Raw genomic sequence first — 13,359 nt, forward strand, 5'->3', positions numbered from 1 at the left:
TCCTCCCGTTACGGGGTCTGAGACGCCGAGCCTTCTCTGGTCTCTACTCCTCCCGTTACGGGGTCTGAGACGCCGAGCCTTCTCTGGTCTCTACTCCTCCCGTTACGGGGTCTGAGACGCCGAGCCTTCTCTGGTCTCTACTCCTCCCGTTACGGGGTCTGAGACGCCGAGCCTTCTCTGGTCTCTACTCCTCCCGTTACGGGGTCTGAGACGCCGAGCCTTCTCTGGTCTCTACTCCTCCCGTTACGGGGTCTGAGACGCCGAGCCTTCTCTGGTCTCTACTCCTCCCGTTACGGGGTCTGAGACGCCGAGCCTTCTCTGGTCTCTACTCCTCCCGTTACGGGGTCTGAGACGCCGAGCCTTCTCTGGTCTCTACTCCTCCCGTTACGGGGTCTGAGACGCCGAGCCTTCTCTGGTCTCTACTCCTCCCGTTACGGGGTCTGAGACGCCGAGCCTTCTCTGGTCTCTACCTCCTCCCGTTACGGGGTCTGAGACGCCGAGCCTTCTCTGGTCTCTACTCCTCCCGTTACGGGGTCTGAGACGCCGAGCCTTCTCTGGTCTCTACTCCTCCCGTTACGGGGTCTGAGACGCCGAGCCTTCTCTGGTCTCTACTCCTCCCGTTACGGGGTCTGAGACGCCGAGCCTTCTCTGGTCTCTACTCCTCCCGTTACGGGGTCTGAGACGCCGAGCCTTCTCTGGTCTCTACTCCTCCCGTTACGGGGTCTGAGACGCCGAGCCTTCTCTGGTCTCTACTCCTCCCGTTACGGGGTCTGAGACGCCGAGCCTTCTCTGGTCTCTACTCCTCCCGTTACGGGGTCTGAGACGCCGAGCCTTCTCTGGTCTCTACTCCTCCCGTTACGGGGTCTGAGACGCCGAGCCTTCTCTGGTCTCTACTCCTCCCGTTACGGGGTCTGAGACGCCGAGCCTTCTCTGGTCTCTACTCCTCCCGTTACGGGGTCTGAGACGCCGAGCCTTCTCTGGTCTCTACTCCTCCCGTTACGGGGTCTGAGACGCCGAGCCTTCTCTGGTCTCTACTCCTCCCGTTACGGGGTCTGAGACGCCGAGCCTTCTCTGGTCTCTACTCCTCCCGTTACTGGGTCTGAGACGCCGAGCCTTCTCTGGTCTCTACTCCTCCCGTTACGGGGTCTGAGACGCCGAGCCTTCTCTGGTCTCTACTCCTCCCGTTACGGGGTCTGAGACGCCAAGCCTTCTCTGGTCTCTCCTCCTCCCGTTACCGGGTCTGAGACGCCAAAGCCTCCCACCATTAGCTCTGACAACATGAAAACCCTAGTCATTGGCGACTCCATTACCCGCAGTATCAGACTTAAAACAAATCATCCAGCTATCATACACTGTTTACCAGGGGGCAGGGCTACCGACGTTAAGGCTAATCTGAAGACGGTGCTGGCTAAAGAGTGTAGAGAGTATAGAGATATTGTTATCCACATCGGCACCAACGATGTTAGAATGAAACAGCCAGAGGTCACCAAGCGCAACATAGCTTCAGCGTGTAAATCAGCTAGAAGATGTGTCGGCATCGAGTAATTGTCTCTGGCCCCCTACCAGTTAGGGGGAGTGATGAGCTCTACAGCAGTCTCTCACAACTCAAACGCTGGTTGAAAACGGTTTTCTGCCCCTCCCAAAAGATAGAATTTGTAGATATAATTGGCCCTCTTTCTGGGACTCACACACAAACAGGACCAAGCCTGGCCTGCTGAGGAGTGACAGACTCCATCCTAGCTGGAGGGATGCTCTCATCTTATCTACGAACATAGACAGGGCTCTAACTCCTCTAGCTCCACAATGAAATAGGGTGCAGGCCAGGCAGCAGGCTGTTAGCCAGCCTGCCAGCTTAGTGGAATCTGCCACTAGCACAGTCAGTGTAGTCAGCTCAGCTATCCCCATTGAGACCATGTCTGTGCCTCGACCTAGGTTGGGCAAAACTAAACATGGCGGTGTTTGCCTTAGCAATCTCACTAGAATAAAGATCTCCTCCATTCCTGTCATTATTGAAAGAGATCGTGATGCCTCACATCTCAAAATAGGGCTACTTAATGTTAGATCCCTCACTTCCAAGGCAGTTATAGTCAATGAACTAATCACTGATCATAATCTTGATGTGATTGGCCTGACTGAAACATGGCCTGACTGTATACAGGCCTCCTGGGCCATATACAGCATTCCTCACTGAGTTCCCTGAATTCCTATGGGACGTTTTAGTCATAGAAGATAATATAATTTTTTTTTGTGACTTTAATATTCACATGGAAAAGTCCACAGACCCACTCCAAAAGGCTTTCGGAGCCATCATCGACTCAGTGGGTTTTGATCAACATGTCTCAGGACCTACTCACTGCCACAGTCATACTCTGGATCTAGTTTTGTCCTGTGGAATAAATGTTGTGAATCTTAATGTTTTTCCTCATAATCCTGGACTATCGGACCACCATTTTCTTACGTTTGCAATCGCAACAAATAATCTGCTCAGACCCCAACCAGGGATCATCAAAAGTCATGCTATAAATTCTCAGACAACCCAAAGATTCCTAGATACCCATCCAGACTCCCTCCATCTACCCAAGGACGTCAGAGTACAAAGATCAGTTAACCAGCTAACTGAGGAACTCAATTTAACCTTGCGTAATACCCAAGATGCAGTCGCACCCCAAAAAACAAAAAACATTTGACATAAGAAACTAGCTCCCTGGTATACAGAAAATACCCGAGCTCTGAAGCAAGCTTCCAGAAAATTGGAACAGAAATGGCGCTCCACCAAACTGGAAGTCTTCCGACTAGCTTGGAAAGACAGTACCGTGCAGTATCGAAGAGCCCTCACTGCTGCTCCATCATCCTATTTTTCCAACTTAATTGAGGAGAATAAGAACAATCCAAAATGTATTTTTGATACTGTCGCAAAGCTAACTAAAAGCAGCATTCCCCAAGAGAGGATGGCTTTCACTTCAGCAGTGATAAATTCAACTTCTTTGAGGAAAAGCTCATGATCATTAGAAAGCTAAATATGAACTCCTCTTTAAATCTGAGTATTTCTCCAAAGCTCAGTTGTCCTGAGTCTGCACAACACTGCCAGGATCTAGGATCAAGGAAGACACTCAAGTTTTTTAATCCTGTATCTCTTGGCACATTGATGAAAATAGTCATGGCCTCTAAACCTTCAAGCTGCATACTGGACCCTATTCCAACTAAACTACTGAAAGAGCTGCTTCCTGTGTTTGGCCCTCCTATGTTGAACATAATAAACGGCTCTCTATCCACCGGATGTGTACCAAACTCACTAAAAGTGGCAGTAATAAAGCCTCTCTTGAAAAAGCCAAACCTTCACCCAGAAAATGTAATAAACTATCGGCCTATATTGAATCTCCCATTCCTCTCTCTCAAAAAAAGCTGTTGAGCGGCAACTCACTGCCTTCCTGAAGACAAACAATGTATACGAAACGCATCAGTCTGGTTTTAGACCCCATCATAGCACTGAGACCGCATTCGTGAAGGTGGTAAATTATCTTTTAATGCCATCAGACCGAGGCTCTGCATCTGTCCTCGTGATCCTAGAACTTAGTGCTGCTTTTGACACCATCGATCACCACATTCTTTTGGAGAGATTGGAAACCCAAATTGGTCTACATGGACAAGTTCTGGCCTGGTTTAGATCTTATCTGTCGGAAAGATATCAGTTTGTCTCTGTGAATGGTTTGTCCTTTGACAAATCAACTGTAAATTTCGGTGTTCCTCAAGTCTCCGTTTTAGGACCACTATTGTCTTCACTATATATTTTACCTCTTGGTGATGTCATTTGGAATCATAATGTTCACTTTCACTGCTATGCGGACGACACAGCTGTACATTTCAATGAAACATGGTGAAGCCCCAAAATTGCCCTCGCTAGAAGCCTGTGTTTCAGACATAAGGTAGTGGATGGCTGTAAACTTTCTACTTTTAAACTCGGACAAAACAGAGATGCTTGTTCTAGTTCCCAAGAAACAAAGAGATCTTCTGTTGAATCTGACAATTAATCTGGATGGTTGTACAGTCGTCTCAAATAAAACTGTGAAGGACCTCGGCGTTACTCTGGACCCTGATCTCTTTTTTGACGAACATATCAAGACTGTTTCAAGGGCAGCTTTTTTCCATCTACGTAACATTGCAAAACATCAGAACATTTATGTCCAAAAATGATGCAGAAAAGCCAATCCATGCTTTTGTCAGTTCTAGATTAGACTACTGCAATGCTCTACTTTCCGGCTACCTGGATAAATCACTAAATAAACTTCAGTCAGGGCTAAACACGGCTGCTAGAATCTTGACTAGAATCAAAAAATGTGATCATATTACTCCAGTGCTAACCTCTCTACACTGGCTTCCTGTTAAGGCTAGGGCTGATTTCAAGGTTTTACAAGTGTTACATGGGCTTGCTCCTACCTATCTTTCCGATTTGGTCCTGCCGTACATACCTACACGTACGCTACGGTCACAAGACACAGGCGTCCTAATTGTCCCTAGAATTTCTAAGCAAATGGCTGGAGGCAGGGCTTTCTCCTATAGAGCAACATTTTTATGGAATGGTCTGCCTACCCATGTGAGAGACTCGGTCTCTACCTATCAGTCTTTATTGAAGACTCATCTCTTCAGTAGGTCCTATGATTGAGTGTAGTCTGGCCCAGGAGTGTGAAGGTGAACGGAAAGGCCCTGGAGCAACGAACCGCCCTTGCTGTCTCTGCCTGGCCGGTTCCCCTCTTTCCGCTGGGATTCTCTGCCTCTAACCCTATTACGTGCCATGGGGGAGATCTTTGTGGGCTATACTCGGCTTTGCCTCAGGATGGTAAGTTGGTGGATGAAGATATCCCTCTAGTGGTGTGGGGGCTGTGTTTGGCAAAGTGGGTAAGGTTATATCCTGCCTGTTTGGCCCTGTCCGGGGGTATCATCGGATGGGGCCACAGTGTCTCCTGACCCCTCCTGTCTCAGCCTCCAGTATTTATGCTGCAATAGTTTATGTGTCGGGGGGCTAGGGTCAGTCTGTTATATCTGGAGTATTTCTTCTGTCTTATCCGGTGCCCTGTGTGAATTTAAGTATGCTGTCTCTAATTCTCTCTCTCTCTCTCTCTCTCTCTCTGAGGACCTGAGCCCTAGGACCATGCCTCAGGACTACCTGGCCTGATGACTCCTTGCTGTCCCCAGTCCACCTGGCCGTGCTGCTTCTCCTGTTTCAACTGTTCTGCCTGCGGCTATGGAACCCTGACCTGTTCACTTGACGTGCTACCTGTCCCAGACCTGCTGTTTCCAACTCTCTAGAGACAGCAGGAGCGGTAGAGATACTCTCAGTGATCGGCTATGAAAAGCCAACTGACATTTACTCTTGAGGTGCTGACCTGTTGCTCCCTCGACAACCACTGTGATTATTATCTGACCCTGCTGGTCATCTATGAACATCTTGGCCATGTACACACACACACACACACACACACACACACACACACACACACACACACACACACACACACACACACACACACACACACACACACACACACACACACACACACACACACACACACACACACACACACACACACACACACACACACACACACTGTAGCCTACAGTCATTTATTAGGTCATTTAATCTCTGTCTTCTCAAGATGCACCTTTCTACCCAGCATCTCTCTCCTCTGTCTTCCCCTCTCTCCCTCTCCATCCCTCTCTCTCCTTCTCTCTCCCTCTCCTTCTCTCTCTCCCTCTCATCCCTCTCTCTCTCCCTCTCATCCCTCTCTGTCCTTCTCTCTCCCTCTCCATCCCTCTCTCTCCTCCTCTCTCTCCCTCTCCATCCCTCTCTCCTTCTCTCCCTCTCATCCCTCTTTCTCCTTCTCTCTCTCCCCCTCCATCCCTCTCTCTCCTTCTCTCTCCATCTCTCTCTCTTCCTCTCCCTCTCATCCCTCTCTCTCCTTCTCTCTCTCCCTCTCTCTCCTTCTCTCTCCCTCTAATCCCTCTCTCTCCTTCTCTCTCTCCCTCTCTGTCTTTCTATCTCTCTTCCTCTCCCTCTCCATCCCTCAAGCTCCTTCTCACTCTCCACCCCTCTCTCTCCTTCTATCTCCTTCCCTCTCTCTCCCTCTCTAATCCCTCCCTCTCCATCCCTGACTCTCCTTCTCTCTATCTTTCCTCCAGAGATGTTGAGGGATCATTAAGCCTCATTAAGAAGATCTGGTCTAATTGTTTCTATTTGAGTATCACAGTTTCCTGAGGTGCTTGGTGTGTGTAAACGTTTTCTGGGTTACTGCTCTCTCTCTCTCCTTCCGTTCTCTAGCTGTCTTTTCATCTTCTCTCTTTTCTGCAACGACGATCCTTATCCCTCCTCCACCCTCTCATCCCTCCTTCGCCCTCTCTTCCCTCCTCCACCCTCTCATCCCTCCTCCACCCTCTCATCTCATCCCTCCTCCACCCCTCCTCCACCCTCTCATCCCTCCTCCACCCTCTCATCCCTCCTCCACCCTCTCATCCCTCCTCCACCCTCTCTTCCCTCCTCCACCCTCTTTTCCCTCCATTCTGTCCTCTAGGTCTTTATACTTCCTCTGCTTCTTCACAATACCTTTAAACTCAAAGTTCTGATATGAATACAGTTCTCTCTCTGCATCCCAAATGGCCTCAATAGGTTTTACAGCTGCACCATCGAGAGCATCCTGACGGGTTGCATCACCGCCTGGTACGGCAACTGCTCAGCCTCTGACCGCAAGGCACTACAGAGGGTAGTGCGTACGGCCCAGTACATCACCGGGGCCAAGCTAACTGCCATGCAGGACCTCTATACCAGGCGGTGTCAGAGGAAGTTGACTCCAGCCACATTAGTCATAGACTGTTCTCTCTGCTACCACACGACAATTCTTAGTGATTTTTATATCTTACTTTTATTATGGAATTTTATTAACTGCATTGTTGGTTAATAAGGGCTTGTAAGTAAGCATTTCACTGTAAGGGCTTCACTTGTTGTGTTTGGCGCATGTGACAAAATAAAATTTGATTTGATTTGATATCATAAGTATTCACCCTCCTTGGATTTCTCTACTTGTTAGAGGGGGGATGATGAACAGGGTCCTACGGGTGGTAGAGTACTCCCTGTAGAGGGGGGATGATGAACAGGGTCCTACGGGTGGTAGGGTACTTACTCCCTGTAGAGGGGGATGATGAACAGGGTCCTACGGGTGGTAGGGTACGCCCTGTAGAGGGGGGATGATGAACAGGGTCCTACGGGTGGTAGGGTACTTACTCCCTGTAGAGGGGGATGATGAACAGGGTCCTACGGGTGGTAGGGTACTCCCTGTAGAGGGGGGATGATGAACAGGGTCCTACGGGTGGTAGGGTACGCCCTGTAGAGGGGGGATGATGAACAGGGTCCTATGGGTGGTAGGGTACTCCCTGTAGAGGGGGGATGATGAACAGGGTCCTATGGGTGGTAGGGTACTCCCTGTAGAGGGGGGATGATGAACAGGGTCCTACGGGTGGTAGAGTACTCCCTGTAGAGGGGGGATGATGAACAGGGTCCTACGGGTGGTAGAGTACTCCCTGTAGAGGATGATGAACAGGGTCCTATGGGTGGTAGGGTACTCCCTGTAGAGGATGATGAACAGGGTCCTATGGGTGGTAGGGTACTCCCTGTAGAGGATGATGAACAGGGTCCTACGGGTGGTAGAGTACTCCCTGTAGAGGATGATGAACAGGGTCCTACGGGTGGTAGGGTACTTACTCCCTGTAGAGGGGGGCGATGAACAGGGTCCTACGGGTGGTAGGGTACTCCCTGTAGAGGGGGGATGATGAACAGGGTCCTACGGGTGGTAGGGTACGCCCTGTAGAGGGGGGATGATGAACAGGGTCCTACGGGTGGTAGGGTACTCCCTGTAGAGGGGGGATGATGAACAGGGTCCTACGGGTGGTAGGGTACTCCCTGTAGAGGGGGGATGATGAACAGGGTCCTACGGGTGGTAGGGTACGCCCTGTAGAGGGGGGATGATGAACAGGGTCCTACGGGTGGTAGGGTACTCCCTGTAGAGGGGGGATGATGAACAGGGTCCTACGGGTGGTAGAGTACTCCCTGTAGAGGGAGGATGATGAACAGGGTCCTATGGGTGGTAGGGTACTCCCTGTAGAGGGGGGATGATGAACAGGGTCCTACGGGTGGTAGGGTACTCCCTGTAGAGGGGGGATGATGAACAGGGTCCTACGGGTGGTAGGGTACTCCCTGTAGAGGGGGGATGATGAACAGGGTCCTACGGGTGGTAGGGTACTTACTCCCTGTAGAGGGGGGATGATGAACAGGGTGTACGGGTGGTAGGGTACTCCCTGTAGAGGATGATGAACAGTGTCCTACGGGTGGTAGAGTACTCCCTGTCGAGGGGGGATGATGAACAGGGTCCTACGGGTGGTAGGGTACGCCCTGTAGAGGGGGGATGATGAACAGGGTCCTACGGGTGGTAGGGTACTCCCTGTAGAGGGGGGATGATGAACAGGGTCCTATGGGTGGTAGGGTACTCCCTGTAGAGGGGGGATGATGAACAGGGTCCTACGGGTGGTAGAGAACTCCCTGTTGAGGGGGGATGATGAACAGGGTCCTACGGGTGGTAGAGTACTCCCTGTAGAGGGGGGATGATGAACAGGGTGTACGGGTGGTAGGGTACTCCCTGTAGAGGATGATGAACAGTGTCCTACGGGTGGTAGAGTACTCCCTGTCGAGGGGGGATGATGAACAGGGTCCTACGGGTGGTAGGGTACTCCCTGTAGAGGATGATGAACAGGGTCCTACGGGTGGTAGGGTACTCCCTGTAGAGGATGATGAACAGGGTCCTACGGGTGGTAGGGTACTCCCTGTAGAGGGGGGATGATGAACAGGGTCCTACGGGTGGTAGAGTACTCCCTGTAGATATGCAACTGCCAGAAGTACAACGAAAGACAACAACGAAAGTAACCCTGTTGTTGGGCCCAGTGTAGTCTGTCTGGAGGAACCCTGTTGTTGGGCCCAGTGTAGTCTGTCTGGAGGAACCCTGTTGATGGGCCCAGTGTAGTCTGTGGAGGAACCCTGTTGTTGGGCCCAGTGTAGTCTGTGGAGGAGCCCTGTTGATGGGCCCAGTGTAGTCTGTCTGGAGGAACCCTGTTGATGGGCCCAGTGTAGTCTGTGGAGGAACCCTGTTGATGGGCCCAGTGTAGTCTGTGGAGGAACCCTGTTGTTGGGCCCAGTGTAGTCTGTGGAGGAACCCTGTTGTTGGGCCCAGTGTAGTCTGTGGAGGAACCCTGTTGTTGGGCCCAGTGTAGTCTGTGGAGGAACCCTGTTGTTGGGCCCAGTGTAGTCTGTGGAGGAACCCTGTTGTTGGGCCCAGTGTAGTCTGTGGAGGAACCCTGTTGATGGGCCCAGTGTAGTCTGTCTGGAGGAACCCTGTTGTTGGGCCCAGTGTAGTCTGTCTGGAGTAACCCTGTTGTTGGGCCCAGTGTAGTCTGTGGAGGAACCCTGTTGTTGGGCCCAGTGTAGTCTGTGTAGGAACCCTGTTGTTGGGCCCAGTGTAGTCTGTCTGGAGGAACCCTGTTGATGGGCCCAGTGTAGTCTGTCTGGAGGAGCCCTGTTGTTGGGCCCAGTGTAGTCTGTCTGGAGTAACCCTGGTGTTGGGCCCAGTGTAGTCTGTCTGGAGGAACCCTGTTGTTGGGCCCAGTGTAGTCTGTCTGGAGTAGCCCTGTTGTTGGGCCCAGTGTAGTCTGTCTGGAGTAACCCTGGTGTTGGGCCCAGTGTAGTCTGTCTGGAGGAACCCTGTTGTTGGGCCCAGTGTAGTCTGTCTGGAGGAACCCTGTTGTTGGGCCCAGTGTAGTCTGTGGAGGAACCCTGTTGTTGGGCCCAGTGTAGCCTGTATGTATTACAGTGGAGATCTCAATGAGAGCGTTACCCTGGAAACAGTCTCCTGTTGTCATAACTCATATTCGCTCGGCAACGACATGAGAGGTGTTGGAAGGGCTGTACCGCTGATTAGCTCCTTCCTCTTTGTTTGGGAATAAAAAGCCTTTTTTTTGTCTCATTAAGTTTGTTCTTTCTTTATACTCCATATTATAGTGGTGTGGGTCGTTATACTCCATATTATAGTGGTGTGGGTCATTATACTCCATATTATAGTGGTGTGGGTCGTTATACTCCATATTATAGTGGTGTGGGTCGTTATACTCCATATTATAGTGGTGTGGGTCGTTATACTCCATATTATAGTGGTGTGGGTCGTTATACTCCATATTATAGTGTGGTGTGGGTCGTTATACTCCATATTATAGAGTGATGTGGGTCGTTATACTCCATATTATAGTGGTGTGGGTCGTTGTACTCCATATTATAGTGATGTGGGTCGTTATACTCCATATTATAGAGTGATGTGGGTCGTTATACTCCATATTATAGTGTGGTGTGGGTCGTTATACTCCATATTATAGTGGTGTGGGTTGTTATACTCCATATTATAGAGTGGTGTGGGTCGTTATACTCCATATTATAGAGTGATGTGGGTCGTTATACTCCATATTATAGTGTGGTGTGGGTCGTTATACTCCATATTATAGAGTGATGTGGGTCGTTATACTCCATATTATAGTGGTGTGGGTCGTTGTACTCCATATTATAGTGATGTGGGTCGTTATACTCCATATTATAGAGTGATGTGGGTCGTTATACTCCATATTATAGTGTGATGTGGGTCGTTATACTCCATATTATAGAGTGGTGTGGGTCGTTAGACTCCATATTATAGAGTGATGTGGGTCGTTATACTCCATATTATAGTGTGATGTGGGTCGTTATACTCCATATTATAGAGTGGTGTGGGTCGTTATACTCCATATTATAGTGGTGTGGGTCGTTAAACTCCATATTATAGTGTGATGTGGGTCGTTATACTCCATATTATAGAGTGATGTGGGTCGTTATACTCCATATTATAGTGTGATGTGGGTCGTTATACTCCATATTATAGTGGTGTGGGTCGTTATACTCCATATTATAGTGGTGTGGGTCGTTATACTCCATATTATAGTGGTGTGGGTCGTTATACTCCATATTATAGTGGTGTGGGTCGTTATACTCCATATTATAGTGTGATGTGGGTCGTTATACTCCATATTATAGAGTGATGTGGGTCGTTATACTCCATATTATAGTGGTGTGGGTCGTTATACTCCATATTATAGAGTGGTGTGGGTCGTTATACTCCATATTATAGTGTGATGTGGGTCGTTATACTCCATATTATAGTGGTGTGGGTCGTTATACTCCATATTATAGTGTGATGTGGGTCGTATTACTCCATATTATAGAGTGATGTGGGTCGTTATACTCCATATTATAGAGTGATGTGGGTCGTTATACTCCATATTATAGTGGTGTGGGTCGTTATATACTCCATATTATAGTGATGTGGGTCGTTATACTCCATATTATAGAGTGATGTGGGTCGTTGTACTCCATATTATAGAGTGATGTGGGTCGTTATACTCCATATTATAGTGGTGTGGGTCGTTATACTCCATATTATAGTGATGTGGGTCGTTATACTCCATATTATAGTGTGGTGTGGGTCGTTATACTCCATATTATAGAGTGATGTGGGTCGTTATACTCCATATTATAGTGGTGTGGGTTGTTATACTCCATATTATAGTGGTGTGGGTCGTTATACTCCATATTATAGTGTGGTGTGGGTTGTTATACTCCATATTATAGAGTGATGTGGGTCGTTATACTCCATATTATAGTGGTGTGGGTTGTTATACTCCATATTATAGTGGTGTGGGTCGTTATACTCCATATTATAGTGTGGTGTGGGTTGTTATACTCCATATTATAGAGTGATGTGGGTCGTTATACTCCATATTATAGTGTGGTGTGGGTCGTTATACTCCATATTATAGAGTGATGTGGGTCGTTATACTCCATATTATAGAGTGGTGTCGGTCGTTATACTCCATATTATAGTGTGATGTGGGTGGTTTTTCTCCATATTATAGTGGTGTGGGTCGTTATACTCCATATTATAGTGGTGTGGGTTGTTATACTCCATATTATAGTGGTGTGGGTCGTTATACTCCATATTATAGTGGTGTGGGTCGTTATTCTCCATATTATAGAGAGGTGTGGGTCGTTATACTCCATATTATAGTGTGATGTGGGTCGTTGTTCTCCATATTATAGTGGTGTGGGTCGTTATACTCCATATTATAGTGGTGTGGGTTGTTATACTCCATATTATAGTGGTGTGGGTCGTTATACTCCATATTATAGTGGTGTGGGTCGTTATACTCCATATTATAGTGTGGTGTGGGTCGTTATACTCCATATTATAGAGTGATGTGGGTCGTTATACTCCATATTATAGTGGTGTGGGTCGTTATACTCCATATTATAGTGGTGTGGGTCGTTATACTCCATATTATAGTGTGGTGTGGGTCGTTATACTCCATATTATAGTGGTGTGGGTCGTTGTACTCCATATTATACTGTGGTGTGGGTCGTTATACCCCATATTATAGAGTGATGTGGGTTGTTGTACTCCATATTATAGTGGTGTGGGTCGTTATACTCCATATTATAGTGTGATGTGGGTCGTTGTACTCCATATTATAGAGTGATGTGGGTCGTTATACTCCATATTATAGTGGTGTGGGTCGTTATACTCCATATTATATTGGTGTGGGTCGTTATACTCCATATTATAGTGTGTTGTGGGTCGTTGTACTCCATATTATAGAGTGATGTGGGTCGTTATACTCCATATTATAGTGGTGTGGGTCGTTATACTCCATATTATAATGGTGTGGGTTGTTATACTCCATATTATAGTGGTGTGGGTCGTTATACTCCATATTATAGTGGTGTGGGTCGTTATACTCCGTATTATAGTGTGGTGTGGGTCGTTATACTCCATATTATAGTGGTGTGGGTTGTTATACTACATATTATAGTGGTGTGGGTCGTTATACTCCATATTATAGTATGGTGTGGGTCGTTATACTCCATATTATAGTGGTGTGGGTCGTTGTACTCCATATTATAGTGTGGTGTGGGTCGTTATACTCCATATTATAGAGTGATGTGGGTCGTTATACTCCATATTATAGTGTGATGTAGGTCATTAGGGTCGTTATACTCCATATTATAGAGTGATGTGGGTCGTTATACTCCATATTATAGAGTGGTGTGGGTCGTTATACTCCATATTATAGTGTGGTGTGGGTCGTTATACTCCATATTATAGTGTGATGTGGGTCGTATTACTCCATATTATAGAGTGGTGTGGGTCGTTATTCTCCATATTATAGAGTGGTGTGGGTCGTTATTCTCCA

Source organism: Salmo salar, chromosome 10 (genome assembly GCF_965601325.2).
Source record: "Salmo salar chromosome 10, fSalSal1, whole genome shotgun sequence".
Classification (NCBI taxonomy): Eukaryota; Metazoa; Chordata; class Actinopteri; order Salmoniformes; family Salmonidae; genus Salmo; species Salmo salar.